General features: G+C 32.9%; 1 protein-coding gene across 1 annotated transcript in view; it reads right to left on the bottom strand.

Annotated features, from left to right (window-relative positions):
* Rasa1 (RAS p21 protein activator 1) overlaps positions 1-15,256 on the bottom strand; it is a 106,657-nt gene that overhangs the window by 61,503 nt on the left and 29,898 nt on the right. The window lies entirely within an intron of this gene.

Genomic DNA, 15,256 nt, shown 5'->3' with positions numbered 1-15,256 from the left:
CAATTAGAAAAATAAAAGATGGATAAATGGAAATGATTTATGTAGAACTAATCTATGCATTAAGGAACCAATACTTGACATTAACAAGGCACAGGAACCTATGAGAAAATAAAATGTTTTAGTTAAGTGTCTATGCCCTGTGACAGGAAAAAAGCATTATGCTGTCTGAAGGCTGCGGTTCCTTTGTTTTATCTCCTTTTCTTTTCTTTTTTTTTCTCTTTCTTCTTTTATTTTTTCCATCTTTTCTTCCTTCTTTTAAAGCTGACGACTGAACCCTAGGATGCTTTACCACTGAACTATATCCCCATCCCTTTTTATTCTTTAGTTTGACATAGGGTCTCACCCAGTTGCTCAAGGGCATTGCTAAATTGCTGAGGCTGGCCTGTGGAACCTGACATCCTCCTCTCCACCTCTGGAGTCCCTGGAATTATTACAGAGGTACACCACCACAGCCAGGATGCTGCTTTAATAATTTCTTATTTCTAAATGAAGCTGATCATTCCCCCTTGATTCTAACATGATCTACTCCATGACCACATATTTGAACTCAACTTCCCAAGTTTATAAAAATAAAAAATAAAATGTGGGGAATAAATAGCTCCTTTGTCCCTTTAAGCTATCAGATATTCTGCTTAAATAACTAGCTAAAACTAGACCATCCACGCTTTCAATCTATACTTATAAAGCCTCATGAATCAATATAAACAGAAACATACTTAGAAAGAGAACTATTATATGAGAAGTAAACCTATAAAGTAAATATAAAATATTCTTACATTTTTTTATGTGCTAGCTAAACTTATCCTTACGTATTGGTAGTCTCACTAAAGTATTCAGAAAAAAAAACCAAAAATATATAAGTGAATTGTTATGGTTGCAAGTGAGGTGTCCCCCAAAACCTCATGGGTGAGACAATGCAAGAAAGTTGAAAGAAGAAATGACAGAGGCTGGGGCTGTAGCTCAGTGGCAGAGTGCTTGCCTTGTACATGTGTGGCACTGGGATCAATCCTCAGCAACACATAAAAGTAAACAAATAAAGGCATTCTGTCCATCTAGAACTAATTTTATTTTTTTAAAGAAAGAAATGACTGGGTTATATATGAAAGCTTCAACCCAATCAGTAAATTAATCCCCTGAGGGGATTATTTGACCAGTAACTGAATACATGTACTTCATGGCTAGAGGAGGGGAGTCCCTAAGGGCTGCCTTTGGGTTATATATTTGGTATCTGAGTGGAGTCTCTCTGCTTCCTAATCATCATGTGAGATGCTTCCCTCCACCACACTTTTCCACCATGATGTTCTGCCTCACTTCAAACTCTGAGGAATGGAGGAACTGTCTGCGGACCAGGACCTCTGAAACCATGAGCTCCCAAATAAACTTTTCCCCCTCTACAATTTTCTGATGAGATCTTTTAGTCACAGCAGCAAAAACACTGACTAAAACATGAATGATAAATAAAACTGTTGTACTACTCTATTTTTATAAGCCTGATACAATGAAAGATTATCCTTGACTAGTTTGTTTTTTAAATTCTAGTTTGGTTTTTTAAATTCACAAAATTGAGAATTTCTCAAAAGAATTATCTTTTGTTTTCTTCTAAAAACAAGCCTATTTATTTAGAGGTCTGTGCATAAAATTGCAAATAAAATAATAAGACAATCGTACTGTCATTATAACCTAATAAGAAAAACGTAATTATAAACTGTAAGAAGGGAAAAAACAATCTCATATCTCATTATCTTTAATGTGATTGACAAAGTAAATTTTACTTTCAAGAGCTGTTTCATTTTTATCACTTTTTTTAATCTAAAAGGAAAAATTAAGTTAGCTGGGTGCAGTGGTGCATGCCTGTAATCCCAGTGGCGTATGAGGATCACAAATTCAAAGCCAGTCTCAGCAAAAGCAAGGCACTAAGCAACTCAGTGAGACCCTGTCTCTAAATAAAATACAAAATAGGGCTAGGGATTAGGCTCAGTGGTTGACTGCCACTGAGTTCAATTCCCAGTACCCCCTCGAGGCTCAAGTAAAAAGACAATAACTAGAGATCACTAAAGGTCCCTTCCAAGAGTTCAAATTTAATGACATATGAAGACAGAAGTTTGAAATTTCAGGCTAGAAATTTATTTAATTATGAAAGTATGAGACATTCTTAGAATATAAAATATAGATTTTTTTCATTACCTAATGCTGTGGAGATATTCCACAAAGCAGATTTACACATCAAAGGAAGAAAAAATTAAGAAAAATTTTAAGCAAACCATTATTTTTGTTAACTTAAGATTGTTAAATTTCTTCTGTGTTTTAGGCAAAATAATAAGATTAAAAGATTTTGTTTAATCTCCACTTTGTAAATTTAGCATAAGATGATACAAAATTTCATGGAGTATTACACAAGTTGGTCTTTCAGTGTTTACCTTTATGTATGTCAACATTTTAGCATTAAAATGGGTAATCAGGAATGGGGCCTTGGCTCAGTGGTAGGGTGCTTGCCTGGCAAGTGTGAGGCACTGGGTTTGATCCTCAGCACCACATGAAAATAAATAAATAAACTAAGGTATTATGTCCATCTGCAATTAAAAAAATATTTTTAAAAAATAGGTAATCAGTTCAAAACAGACATTAAACAACTTTATTTCCTGAATATTGTTGATTCCCTTTTATGCCAAAAGTATGTAACTCTAAAGAAACAAAGTAAAATATGTCAATTCTTGATTATGACTATAAACTGCAATTAAGTTATCCATCAATCAATCATCTTCTAGAATATATGTAATTGACCGGCTCCTCAAAAAGTTCTAAAATATTTTAATACTACAAACCTCTAGCTGGTCTGGGAAAACCAAGTAAAATTAAGTATGGGAATTTTAACTATTTTTATTGTTTACTTCGAATTATCATGGTGAATCCTAGCAACAAAAATATTTTAAATGCCTCTGCCCAGATACTTGTAACTACTACTTATTTTTATTTATTTTTTTTTTTTTTTGGTAGTTGTAGGTGGACAGAATACCTTTATTTTATTTGTATATGGTGCTAAGGATTGAACCCATTGCCTCGCACATGCTAGGCAAGCACTCTGCCATTGAGCTATAGCCCCAATCCCTTGTAACTTACTTTTAAAGCAGAAAAAGCACTTTAACTACATTGATACATGAAGTCTGTATCCCATTTAAAAAATCAAAATAATAGTTAACATATTAGATTTTAAAAAGTCACTTAAATCGCATATATCAATATAATATGCAACCAAAACAAATATTTTACAAATAATAGTGAGGTAGGATTTAATTCAGACATTTCACAGATTTATAGAACCCAACTAAATATCTTTTTTTTTATTTAATATTTTTCAGTTGTAGTTGACACAATACCTTTATTTAATTTATTTATTTATATGTGATGCTGAAGTTCGAACCCAGGGTCTCGCATATGCTAAGTGAGCGCTCTACCACTGAGTCACAACCCCAACCCCCCAACTAAATTTCTATATCAATTAAAACCTAGGCCTTTTACTCAAAAACAATGCTTCTCAATCTTTTTTCATCCATAAATCTCTTTTTATAAACATTCAAGAGACTCAGAGTCCCTAAGGTAGCAGCAGTTCCTCATGATCATATTTTCTACTGAACTCCAGAAGCCAAAAAATTGCTACTTTTAACTTTCTTATATCTATAATGCAATTTTATTTTAGATATAAAATGATATGGAATATTGCTTCTTAAAAAAACACATGCTCAATAACAAAGATACGATACTCCCCAAGAATAGACAGTTCCCTATGGATATCTAAAATATTCAGTTAAAAAAAATATGCTAGGCTTTCTGCCTTTGCAAACAGTTATAGCAGCAGCATTACAAAGAAATAAAAGAAAATACTTAATCAACCCCACTTATGTCCAAGTGTTTACAGTCAAGGCCTTATTATATCTCTTTTAAGGGTAGCTGGTGATTGTTTTTAAATAAAGTTGTGGGGGGATTTCAATTGGGATCCAGAATATTTAAAACTTCAAACACAGTCAAAAGTGCTACATTGGAAATATAAGGATATTTTGAGTATAACACGAGATTACTAAAATAATGTAATGGCAAGTCCAATCACCTGAACTTTACAAATCTGCTGAGATTTATGGCAATTGTAACTCAGAGATAGGAATAATTTTCAAAAGTGTTTCCTGACTGGGGGAAGAAGTATTAAATCATAAAACATAATGATGTAAAACACAAGTTATTTAGTTTAACTTTCTTGCCGATGTTTAAAAAAAAAAAAAAGTGTTCACTGAGTTCTGATCTTTGAGGGCTATTATGCATATCCAAAAAGAATATGAAAATAGTTTAGGCTAATACAACTCAAAGAAGGATGGTTATACTGACATCCCCTAAATTTGTTCCAAAAGAAACTAAACTGACCAATAGAGGACCAAGACTTACTAGATACAAATTGTCAGAAAGTTTCTTCACAGATATGAGAAAGACTATATATTTTTATGCAATTACTATCACTTGTAAAAATAAGGAAAATAATTTGATTCAACCTCAGTATAAATTAAATACTCATTCTAAACTCCTTTCATAAAATACAAAAACAAAAAATATCACATATGCTATGGAGTATAATGGTTAAGAGTAAAGACTCTGGAACTTTCCATCACAGCTCTGCCACCTACCTGTTGCAAATTACTTAATCTGTGTTCCAGTTTCCTAATTTACAACAGGATATATGATAACAGTGCCTACCTCATTAAAGGTTGGCTTGATATTACAGGATGAGCATACATAATCCAAAAATCTAGAATCCCAAACACTTTGAAATCCAAAACTTTTAACACTGATGTGACACTCAAAAATTTTCAGATTTTAGAACATTTCAGACTTTGGATTTTGGATTAGGAATGATCAACCAGTAAAGTCTATGAAAAACCTGAAAAACTTCAAAATCTGACATAAAATTCTGGTCCCAAGCATTTCAGATAGGGAATACTCAACCTGTATTATTCAATGAGCTAAAACATATAAAGATGGTTAGATGAGGATAATACATATAGTAGAATCCCACTAAACATTAACTTAATTATTATTAAACCAATATCAAGGGGGAATAAAGGGCACTAAAGTCTATAAAACTGAATATGTAACTTTATCAATGAAAACTCTCAGATTTTATGACTGCTACCTGAAGATGATCCAACTGGAAACTATCTTAAGTCCTAATTATCTTCCTTTTTTCCAGTCTTGCTTACTGTCCATTTAATTTTGGGAAAAGAAGAAACTAATCTTTGTTTCTATTAAAGCACTGATTTTAGGAGAAAACTACTTTCAAAACTGGTTTTTGGGGCTGGGGTTGTGGCTCAAGAGGTAGCGCGCTCGCCAGGCAGGTGCGCGGCGCTGGGTTCGATCCTCAGCACCACATACAAATAAAGATGTTGTGTCCGCCAAAAACTAAAAAATAAATAAATAAATATTTAAAAATCCCCCCTCTCTTAAAAAAACTGGTTTTTGAACATCACAGATTATACATATTAATCTAATTAGGGTAGGACATGCCATTGTATTCATAAACTAGAAATTTTTCCATTTGTCTTTGTAATTCCACAGGAAATCCTTAAACAGCCCTACTGTTTTCCCAAGGTGCATATATTCTTTGGAGAGATGGCAAGGATGATATGTATTTTAGGTGCTGTGACTTAAATTTGTCTAATATAACACTTTAATAAAAAATACTTAATGTCTTCCTTCCTATTTTAAAAATAAATTATCCCTCTTTTTCTGTGTGTCTCTCTCTTTTAAGAAAGATGGAGAAAAGAAACAGTAAGTTCAAGAAGTAAAATGCCTATCCCCTCAGCTAATTTTGCAAATTTTTGTCAAGAAATCTTACAGGTGGATATAGAGTCCCTGATTTCATTTTATTAAAATCACAAGTTAATTTATCTAAGATATCCTAACATCCAAAATAAAACTACACATTACATAAAAGAACAATAAAAGAGACACCTTAGATAAGTTTAGGAATTGTTCTACTTTTAAATGTCAAATCGCATTAATAGTCTTTATTAATGTGTGCCATGTACTGTTGGAGTATATCTGAGAAGCCTCAGAGGATATTTGCACTTTTTAATTTGTCTTCCCTGATGGGAAATAATAGAGAAATCTACACAATGAAAAAGCAACCAATGTGAATATAAACAGACACTTCATTCAAATTGTACAATAATTTAAAACTAACTTGACAATCCTAAATGGAAACTGTCTACCACAGTAGAAAACAACTAAAATAATGCTAATATCTACAGACTTGCTTTTTAATAAAAAGGAAAATAAACTGAATTTCCCAACAGATTACTTTCTAATATGCTCTTCCTTTTATTTATATTACTGGTAGGCACAAGGTTTTTGTTGTTATTACATATTGAACCCATTGTGTCATCCATGAGTACTCTACCACTGAACTACACCCCCAGCCTTTTTTAAAATTGTAGTTTGAGATAAGGTCTCCCTAAACTTCCCCAGGCTAGCATCGAACTTACCATCTTCCTGCCTTGGCCTCCCAAGTAGCTGGAATTATAGACATGCCCCCTTCCGCCCCACCCAACCCCTGTTGACACCAGAGTTCTTATTGAAAAACATATATGCAGAAATCCCAATTGCCAGAAAATTTCCTCTCACATGAATCAAGTGGTTGTATGCCTACTCATAAAGGTCTTCTGCAACTCTCAATCTTATACACACTTATACATGTCTTTTCTGAAATTAAACTGGTTATTTCAGATTATTGTACAAAGTATATATTTGCTGACTATAAATCTAACGTTCCTTATTTCCTTTTTAACAAACAGTTCCTATAATCTTATAGGCTGAGCTAAAGGTAAAGAAAAATAGTAGCCAACAAAGATTTTCTCCCATTCTGTAGGCTCTCTCTTCATGCTTTTAGTCATTTCCTTTGTTGTGCATAAACTTTTTAATTTGAAGCCATTCCACATATTCATCCTGGTTGTATTTCTTGAACTTTAGGAGTCTTGTTAAGGAACTTGCTGCCTGTGTCAACATGTTGGGAGTGTTGACCCAATGTTTTCTTCTACTAGTTGCAGTGTTACTGGTCTAATTCCTAGGTCTTTGGTCCACTTCCAGTTGATTTTTTTGCAGAATGAGAGATAGGGAATCTAGTTTCATTCTTCTACATATAGATAATTCAAGTTTTCCCAGCATCATTTGTAAAAAAACTATCTTTCTTTCAATGTATATTTTTGAAAAATTTGTCAAGATCAGACAAATTTTTGGCTGTATTTATGTGGATTTGCCTCTGTGTCTTTTATTCTATTACATGGTCTTCAAGTCTGCTTTTGTGCCAGTACCATACAGTTTTGTTCCTATAGCTATGCAGTATAATTTGAGATCAGAAATTATGATGCTTCCAGCATTACTGTCATAGCTCAGTATTGCTTTGGCTATTCCGGATTTTTTTCTTTCCCTACAATTTTAGAATTATTTCCTCCGGTTCTGTGAAAAATGTCATTGCATTTTTTTCCAGGTATTCTTCCAATAAGAAATTAATATCCAGCATATGTAAAGAACTCATAAAACTTAACGCCCCCCAAATAACCCAATCAATAAATGAACAAATGATCTAAACAGACATTTCTCAAAAAAAGAAATACAAATGGCCAGCAAATATATGAAAAAATATTCAACATTCTCAGCAATCAGAGAAATGCAATCAAAACCACAATGAGGTTTCATCTCACTGCAGTTAAAATGGCAACCATCAAGAATACAAATAATAACAAATGCTGGCAAGGATGTGGACAACCATCAAGAATACAAATAATAACATTGCTAGTAGGACTATGAATTAGTACAACCTTGAAAGGAATATGGAGATTACTCAGAAATCTAGGAATGGAACTACCATATGATCCAGCTATCCCACTCCTTGGAATTTATCCAAAAGAACTACAATCAGCATACAACAGTGATATAGCTACATCAAAGTTTATAGCAGCACAATTCACAATAGCCAAATTATGAAACCAGCTCAGATGCTCCTCAGTAGATGAATGGGTAAAGAAAATGGCTTTACTCAGCCATAAATAAGACTAAAATAATGGTATTTACTGGTACATGGGTACATCATACTATGTGAAATATGCCAGACTCAGAAAATCAAGGGTCTAATGTTTTCTCTTATATGCAGAAGCTAGAGCAAAATAAGGAAAAGACAGTGGTTGGAGAAGGAATCAGATATCATGAATATAATGGGAACATCAGTGGAGTAGAAAAAGTAGATCAAGAGGGAAGGAGGAGGGATAGGAAAGGGGAGAAGATGAATAATAAATTTAACAAAAGTCATACTATGGACATATAAACATATCACAGTAAACTCTACCTTTATGTACATGTATAAAGCATCAATCAAAAATAAACAACTGAAAGGAACATTAGTAGAGTAAAAGGAAAATAGGGGAAGGGAAAGGTGTAGGTGAGGGGGAACTGGGGACTAAAATGGAGTAAATAAAATTTCATGAGTGTACAATTGTGTCAAAATGAATTCAATTGTTATGTATAATAATAATGCACTGATTCAAAAAAGTTGAAAGAATACAAATAACAATAATTGCTAGTGAGAATGTGGAAAAGGTACATATATTTCATTAGTGGCCCTGCAAACTAATACAATCTCTTTGGAAAGCAGTATGGAGATTCCTAAAAAGACTAGAAATGGAACCACAACTCCTTGGTATTTATCCAAAGAAACTAAAATCAGCCTATTATAATGATACATGCATACCAATGTTTATAGCAGTACAATTCACAAGAGCCAAGTTATAGAACCAGCCTAGATGCTCATCAACAAATAGATAATGAAAATTTGGTATATATATATATATGTATATATATATATATATATATATATATATATATAAATAAATAACAAAGTTTTACTCAGCCATAAAGAAGAATAAAATTATGTCATTTTCCAGTACATGGATGGGAACATCATAACTGACTCAGAAAGTCAAGGGTAGAAAATTCTTTCTCGTATGTTGAAGCTGGCGATGGGGGTTAATAAAAAAAATAAACAAATAAAAGAGGGCAGAATCTCACCAAAATAGATTTTGGGGACCAATGTGGACTCATTTGGAAGACCAACAGAGTATAGGAAGGGGACCAACTAGGAGGGAGGCAGGGAGGCATAGGGAAGTACTAGGGAACAAAATTAACCAAATTATGCTATGTCCTTATATGAATATACCACAATGAATCCTGCTACATATATATAATGATAATGCAGTGATTAAATAACAACAATAATAATAGAAGGGCACAAGCATATTAGAGGGAGGGAAGAAGAAAGGGAAAAGGAAAGTACCAGCGAATGAGATTGATCCAATGATGTTATGTGCATGTTCATAACAAAGATGGCAAAATAAGTATAGTAAACCTTTGACCAACTATGTACATTACTTAAACTTGACAAGAAATACTTGTATGTATACACTGGATACTCTTGGTATGTTCAAGGCAGATATCAAGAGTGTTATGTTATGTATAATAATAATGCACTGATTCAAAAAAGTTGAAAGAATACAAATAACAATAATTGCTAGTGAGAATGTGGAAAAGGTACATACAAAGGTATACACACACACGTGCGTGAATGTATTTATGTACCTCAGACCAAACTACCTAAAGGTAGAGCATAAATAATTTTCTTTTTTGAATTTTTTTTAGTTGTAGATAAAAAATTGATGTTTTATTTATTTTTATGTGGTGCTAAAGTTCAAACCCAGTGCCTCATACATGCTACACAAGCGCTCTACCACTGAGCTACAACCACAGCCCACTGAAATACATTTTCTTTTGCAATAGATAACATATTTACAGAGTCCAAAAACAGGTTTTGCTTTTGAGGAAGTATTTCTAGAGAAACAACACCGTCCTATATGTTCTATCCACCCAAAATTAAGTCTGCTGAAAGACTAATATCAAAATTAAGAATCCATGTGTTAGTTTATACTGAAATTCACTCAACCAAGATTGCACCATTTTTCACTCCCTATTAACTCCCATCATCCTAGAAAGATAATGCAAAATAGAAAAAGTCACACCTCTCAAAAATATCATGCAGTAATCAAGTGTTGAAAAAGAGAGAGACAGACAGACAGACAGAAATAGTACACTACCACATAGCAGAAAGCTAAGATCAGGTCCTATATCACATCTTCTGATCTTTTATTATATCTGTGTACTTTGAATTCTTAAAAAAAAAGCTGTTAATTTTTACAGATATGTTTTTCTTAGAACTTCGACAATTACAGTATCATACTACTCAGCACATGAAGACAGGGCAAGGAAATGACTTGTGACCATCTGGTCCAATGCACTGTTGCAACATCACTGTACACTACCTTGAAGTAATCCTTTACTTAAAAAGAAAAAAAAACTTATTTTTCTTGACAATGTTCAATCTTAAACTTTGGAAAGTATATTGGTTCATTAGGTACCTAATGCAACTAAAACACTTAACCTTTATTTTAAGAAATATCTTTAAACCATTGAACTTGAAGGCTAAAAGCAAATTTAACTTTTTTTTTTTTTTTTTTTTTTAAGATAGGGTGTTGGTAAATTGCTAACGCTGGCCTTGAAAAAATGATCCTCCTACCTCAGCATCCCCAGTAGTGGGGCTTATAGGCATGGGCCACCAGCTCCTAATAGTACCTTTCATTTAGTCCATCTCCAAAAAACTGGATGCCACTCATTATGGTTTATTGTAAAAATACAGCAGCAAACACTGAAGAGCACTATGACATGGAAGTTTATAATACAGAGGAGAAAACAAACAAGATATTACAATCTTGTATAATAAGTAGTAGGGTATAGGGGCACATAGAAAACATCTGTCTCAATCTTAAGATTTTAGTATACCCTTCCTGACAAAAGCAGATGTATAAACCAAACCGAAACCTATAAGATTAGTGACAACTTACTTGGAAAAAGCAAAGAATTGAGAAAGTAGGCAACAATAATATCACAGGAAGAGAGAAAATCAGACAAAAAAAATTTATGATTTATGGACAGATATATGAACAAAATACTTTTAAACATTCAAAGTATACCTTATAAACTTAACTATTATTTAAGAGGAAATGGAAACAACATAAGCTTTCAAATTAGAGATTTATAATCTTGCTAAATTTCTTTCAGTTCCTCAAACAGAAATATACTCATAGAAAAATTTTAAAGTTAAAAATATTTCAGACCTACCCTCTAAACTGGTCTCAGCAATAACCCTATTAGGGGTGTGAGGATGGATATTATCTACTGTAACACTCAAACTTCTCCAAAATATGTTTATTATTTTCTTGGACATACCCTGTATCCGAAACAAATTGTATTTATTTATTCATCAAACAATGATTTTTTAAGCACTTACTACAGTGGGTCAGGCACTGTTTTAAACATTACTTTTCTCCCTATATGCTTTCTCATTTTTAATAAATGAAGTGAAAAAAATTATGATTTACTCAAAGGTCATCCTAAAATTAAGGCATTTCCTATGAATTTCAGTTCAAACTATAACCTCTATGAAGATAATTTCCACATTTCCCTCTCTAAATCTGACTTCCCCTCTAAGCTCCAGCGGTAAGTTACCTGTTAAGAAACTTTATCTTGAGAATGTAGCTGCATCTAAAAAACTGCAACCTCTATAAATATACACAGGTGCACATACCTGCTGCTCTTCTTCTTTATTCATTCATATTTTTAATAGCCAACAGCATCCTTCCTAGTGCCAAACTAAAAACTTCAAAATCAACTTTGATTAGTTCCCATCTCCCTAACCATATAGCTATTGCCCATTTATAGACTGCACTTACAACTTATTTCAGATTATTCCTCAATTTTCCATTTCTTCATGGATTAATTCAGGCACTCTTTCCTTTTTCATACTGTTTCCATCCTTTCTGCAACTACGTGAATAATGGTCAGTTTTATTAAAGAGAAAGATTATCTTTCCTTAAAAACAGAAGAGACAAAAGACAATGGATAAAGAGATATTATTTGCAATCCTGGAATGGAAAAGGCCAAATATAAAACTGCCTGAAGGCAAAAAGTAGAGAAAATTATTTTGAGATGAAACTTTCTGTGAAGGAAGAAACCTCAGTCTAATTCTAGTTTAATTTTTTAAGGTCTCAAGTAAGTAAAGGGATAAATGAACTTGAAAATACTCAACTCCCAATATTCAACTGCCTCAATAAAGTAGTAGTCAAGGACATGAAGAAGGAAGTAGGCTTTCAGCAGTATGTTAAAATAAAAAATATATTAGAAGTCTGGAAAATATGAATAAAAGCTCTGCAGAGCCACTTTAAAGGCACTGAAAAAGTTATCACAAATTTGTAGTATCCAAGTAGTACATTCAGGTAACTTTTCCCCAGAAACTCATCCTCTTTGACATTGTAGAGTAGTATTAATTCCAAAGATCGTTTCCCACATGGAAGAAGAAATTAGTCCATAGTTACCAGAAACCAGCTTTTTGCATCTATAATAATGAGAGGCTTTGATTGTTTATGTGCAGAAGTTCCCCCAAAACTGGGAAAAACATAGATACACCAAGGATATTGCAACTTTCTTATTCCAACACTCCACACTCCACTCAGTTTTTAATGTCTGTAAGAAAGGTCTAGAAATCTTGGAGAAAAAAGACACTCAGAGTGAAAGGAATTGCTGAAGTACCAGTATACGTATTAATTTTTAAAAACTAAACTTTTCTTTCACTTATAGTGTACTTTACTGTAATAGAAAAGCTAACAGGCTGATATTCTCAAGTCACCATTTCTCGTTTGCTACATAAAGTAATACAAAAAACAATTGTTCAATCCTCTTCTATACAAGCATTATTATATGAAGAGCTTTTGTTTGTTTGTCTGTTGTTCTTTATTTTGGGTTTGTTTTTATAGTGCTATGAATTTAACCCAGGGCCTTGCATGTGGTAGGTAAGCACTCTACCACTAAGCTCTATCTCAGGTCATTTTATCCCCCATTTATTTTGAGACAAGGTCTCACTAAGCATCCCAGGCTGGCATTGAAATTGTGATCCTTTTGCTTCAGCCTCCCAAATAGTTTGGATTGTAGGAGTGTACCATCATGCCTACTCCAACAAGAGATATTAAACAGTACTCTATATGCTATATTAACTCCAGATTCAAGTTGTTCTCTGAAATTCCTCACCAAACCATACATAATAGCTTTTACCTGTACCATTAACAGCAGCTGTGATATGATTCTATATTCATTTTGAAGAGTAAATAAGACAACTAAAATAATATAATCATCTTAATTAAAACCCTTTGTATTTTAAATAATTTGGAAACACTCTGCCTTGACCCCAAACGTCATCTCAAAAAGTGTATTTAAGGAGGTTTTGTTTAAGAGCTCCAAAACAAACTTTAAAGTTACCACTTATATAATCTAGGTCACAAATATACCATTGTTTTTATCCAGTATCATGATAAAAAGTGTTCAACAATGTAAATCATTTCTAACTCTCCCATCAACTTTAAAGACAGTATTGCATTTCTATCAGCTGGTGAATCTTTCAATCTGGATATCTCAACTAACAATTAAATCCAACATATTAAAAAAAAAAAAAAAAAGACCTCATAGTCATAGTCTTCCTACAGCCTTCCTCTTCTACTTTTTATCTTTACATCAATCCAGTCAACCAAGCTATTAGAACATCTGCTGTTTTATAAGGTTAAAAAAATACATCCAATTCAACATACTGCAAACTTCTCATGAGTTTATCTGTCTTACTCCTCTGTCCTATTTCTTTCATATTCAATCAGTCAAAAAGCCTTTTTAGGAATCCCACTTTCTCAATGCTCTTTGTTCCATCTTATCATTTCCTTTTCCTGTCAATATCCTTTCTCATAGTATCCAGTAATAATTCCCACAAAAGATCTTCCAGTTTACTGATTGTCTATCTCCTTATACACCTGTAATATTCTAATATTATGGCTAAGCCGTAAATCACAAATCAAAACTTGAACTGAGATATTAAACAGTCCCATCGCTTATAAATTGAAATCCATGGTATTCATTCAGTAATCTTGGCCAATTTCCACTGGACTACTTGCCACTTCCTAAACATACCAATCATGCACTTTCAAGCTTCTATCCCTTTGATCATACTATTATTTTAATCTGAAATGCCCGTATTGCCAACTCTTTGCCTAAAGAAATTCATCTCATTATTCAGTGCCTAGTTAAAGTGTCATCTCCTTGATTGTTCACAATTAATCTTATATCATGTCCCTTGCTTAGTTCTTTTTTGGGAGGTGTTTTTTCTGTTAGTCATTTTCACCACTAAATCAAAGGTACTTAAGGACACTGGGAACAAGTAAATCATATTCACAATTCTCTATCACCTGGCACAATGACATAAAGATAATAGCCCTAGCCTACACATAAATTCTAAAGTCATAATCCCTTACTGGAATCCACATTATCTAGCCAAATTAAAGAAGTCTTGTGTTCTCCCACTCAAACTATTTCCTCAGCCGGCATAGTCCTCCCATCCCACTATAGAGATCTTTAAATTCTGCCTCCAAACTAGTACAACTTAAAAATGGAAAAATTAAAAATATATTTTAAACAATTTAAATATGAATTTTAAAATAACAGATGATGGGGTTATTGTTAATATGGCTAATGTATTATTTACATAAAACATTTTTCATAACAAAATTATGTAAAGAGTAGCACTATTTTACATTTTGCACAACTCTTTAATATATAACTTAATAACAACAGCTAGATTTTCATATCCATTTCTGCATTTAATCTGTTGCTGTATGTTTTGTTTCACAGTACATAAAGATATAACCTAACATAGTTACTTTTAATTTAGATGAAATGTTCAATCTGACCATACTTAAAAACATCTATACTCCATTCCATTAAATCCATTGGTCTGTCATTTACTCATATGTATTTTGTAGCATTATGCAATGGTCATTTGAAAAATATTGGTTTGCTGAGCTACATAGATTTTCCAGGTGGAAAATTTACAATTTTTATTTCATTTACAATGCCAAAGCATCACATTCCTTATATCATTATTACACAAATACTGATATTCCCAAAAAAGGTTTGGCTCTAGCCCAACTCATGGGAGTTAGCATTTAAGCCTTTGAAATACTCTACTTAATAAGAGTGCTTTTGCTTACTGGGAGCCTTGATCCACACCAGAGAGTTTATGCTA

Source organism: Marmota monax, unplaced genomic scaffold (assembly GCF_021218885.2).
Source record: "Marmota monax isolate L192 unplaced genomic scaffold, Marmota_monax_Labrador192_F-V1.1 WCK01_AAM20220418_F8-fsc00018, whole genome shotgun sequence".
NCBI classification, from domain to species: domain Eukaryota; kingdom Metazoa; phylum Chordata; class Mammalia; order Rodentia; family Sciuridae; genus Marmota; species Marmota monax.
The sequence above is the reverse complement of the archived record's forward strand: the minus strand, read 5'-3'. Positions and strand labels throughout refer to the sequence as shown.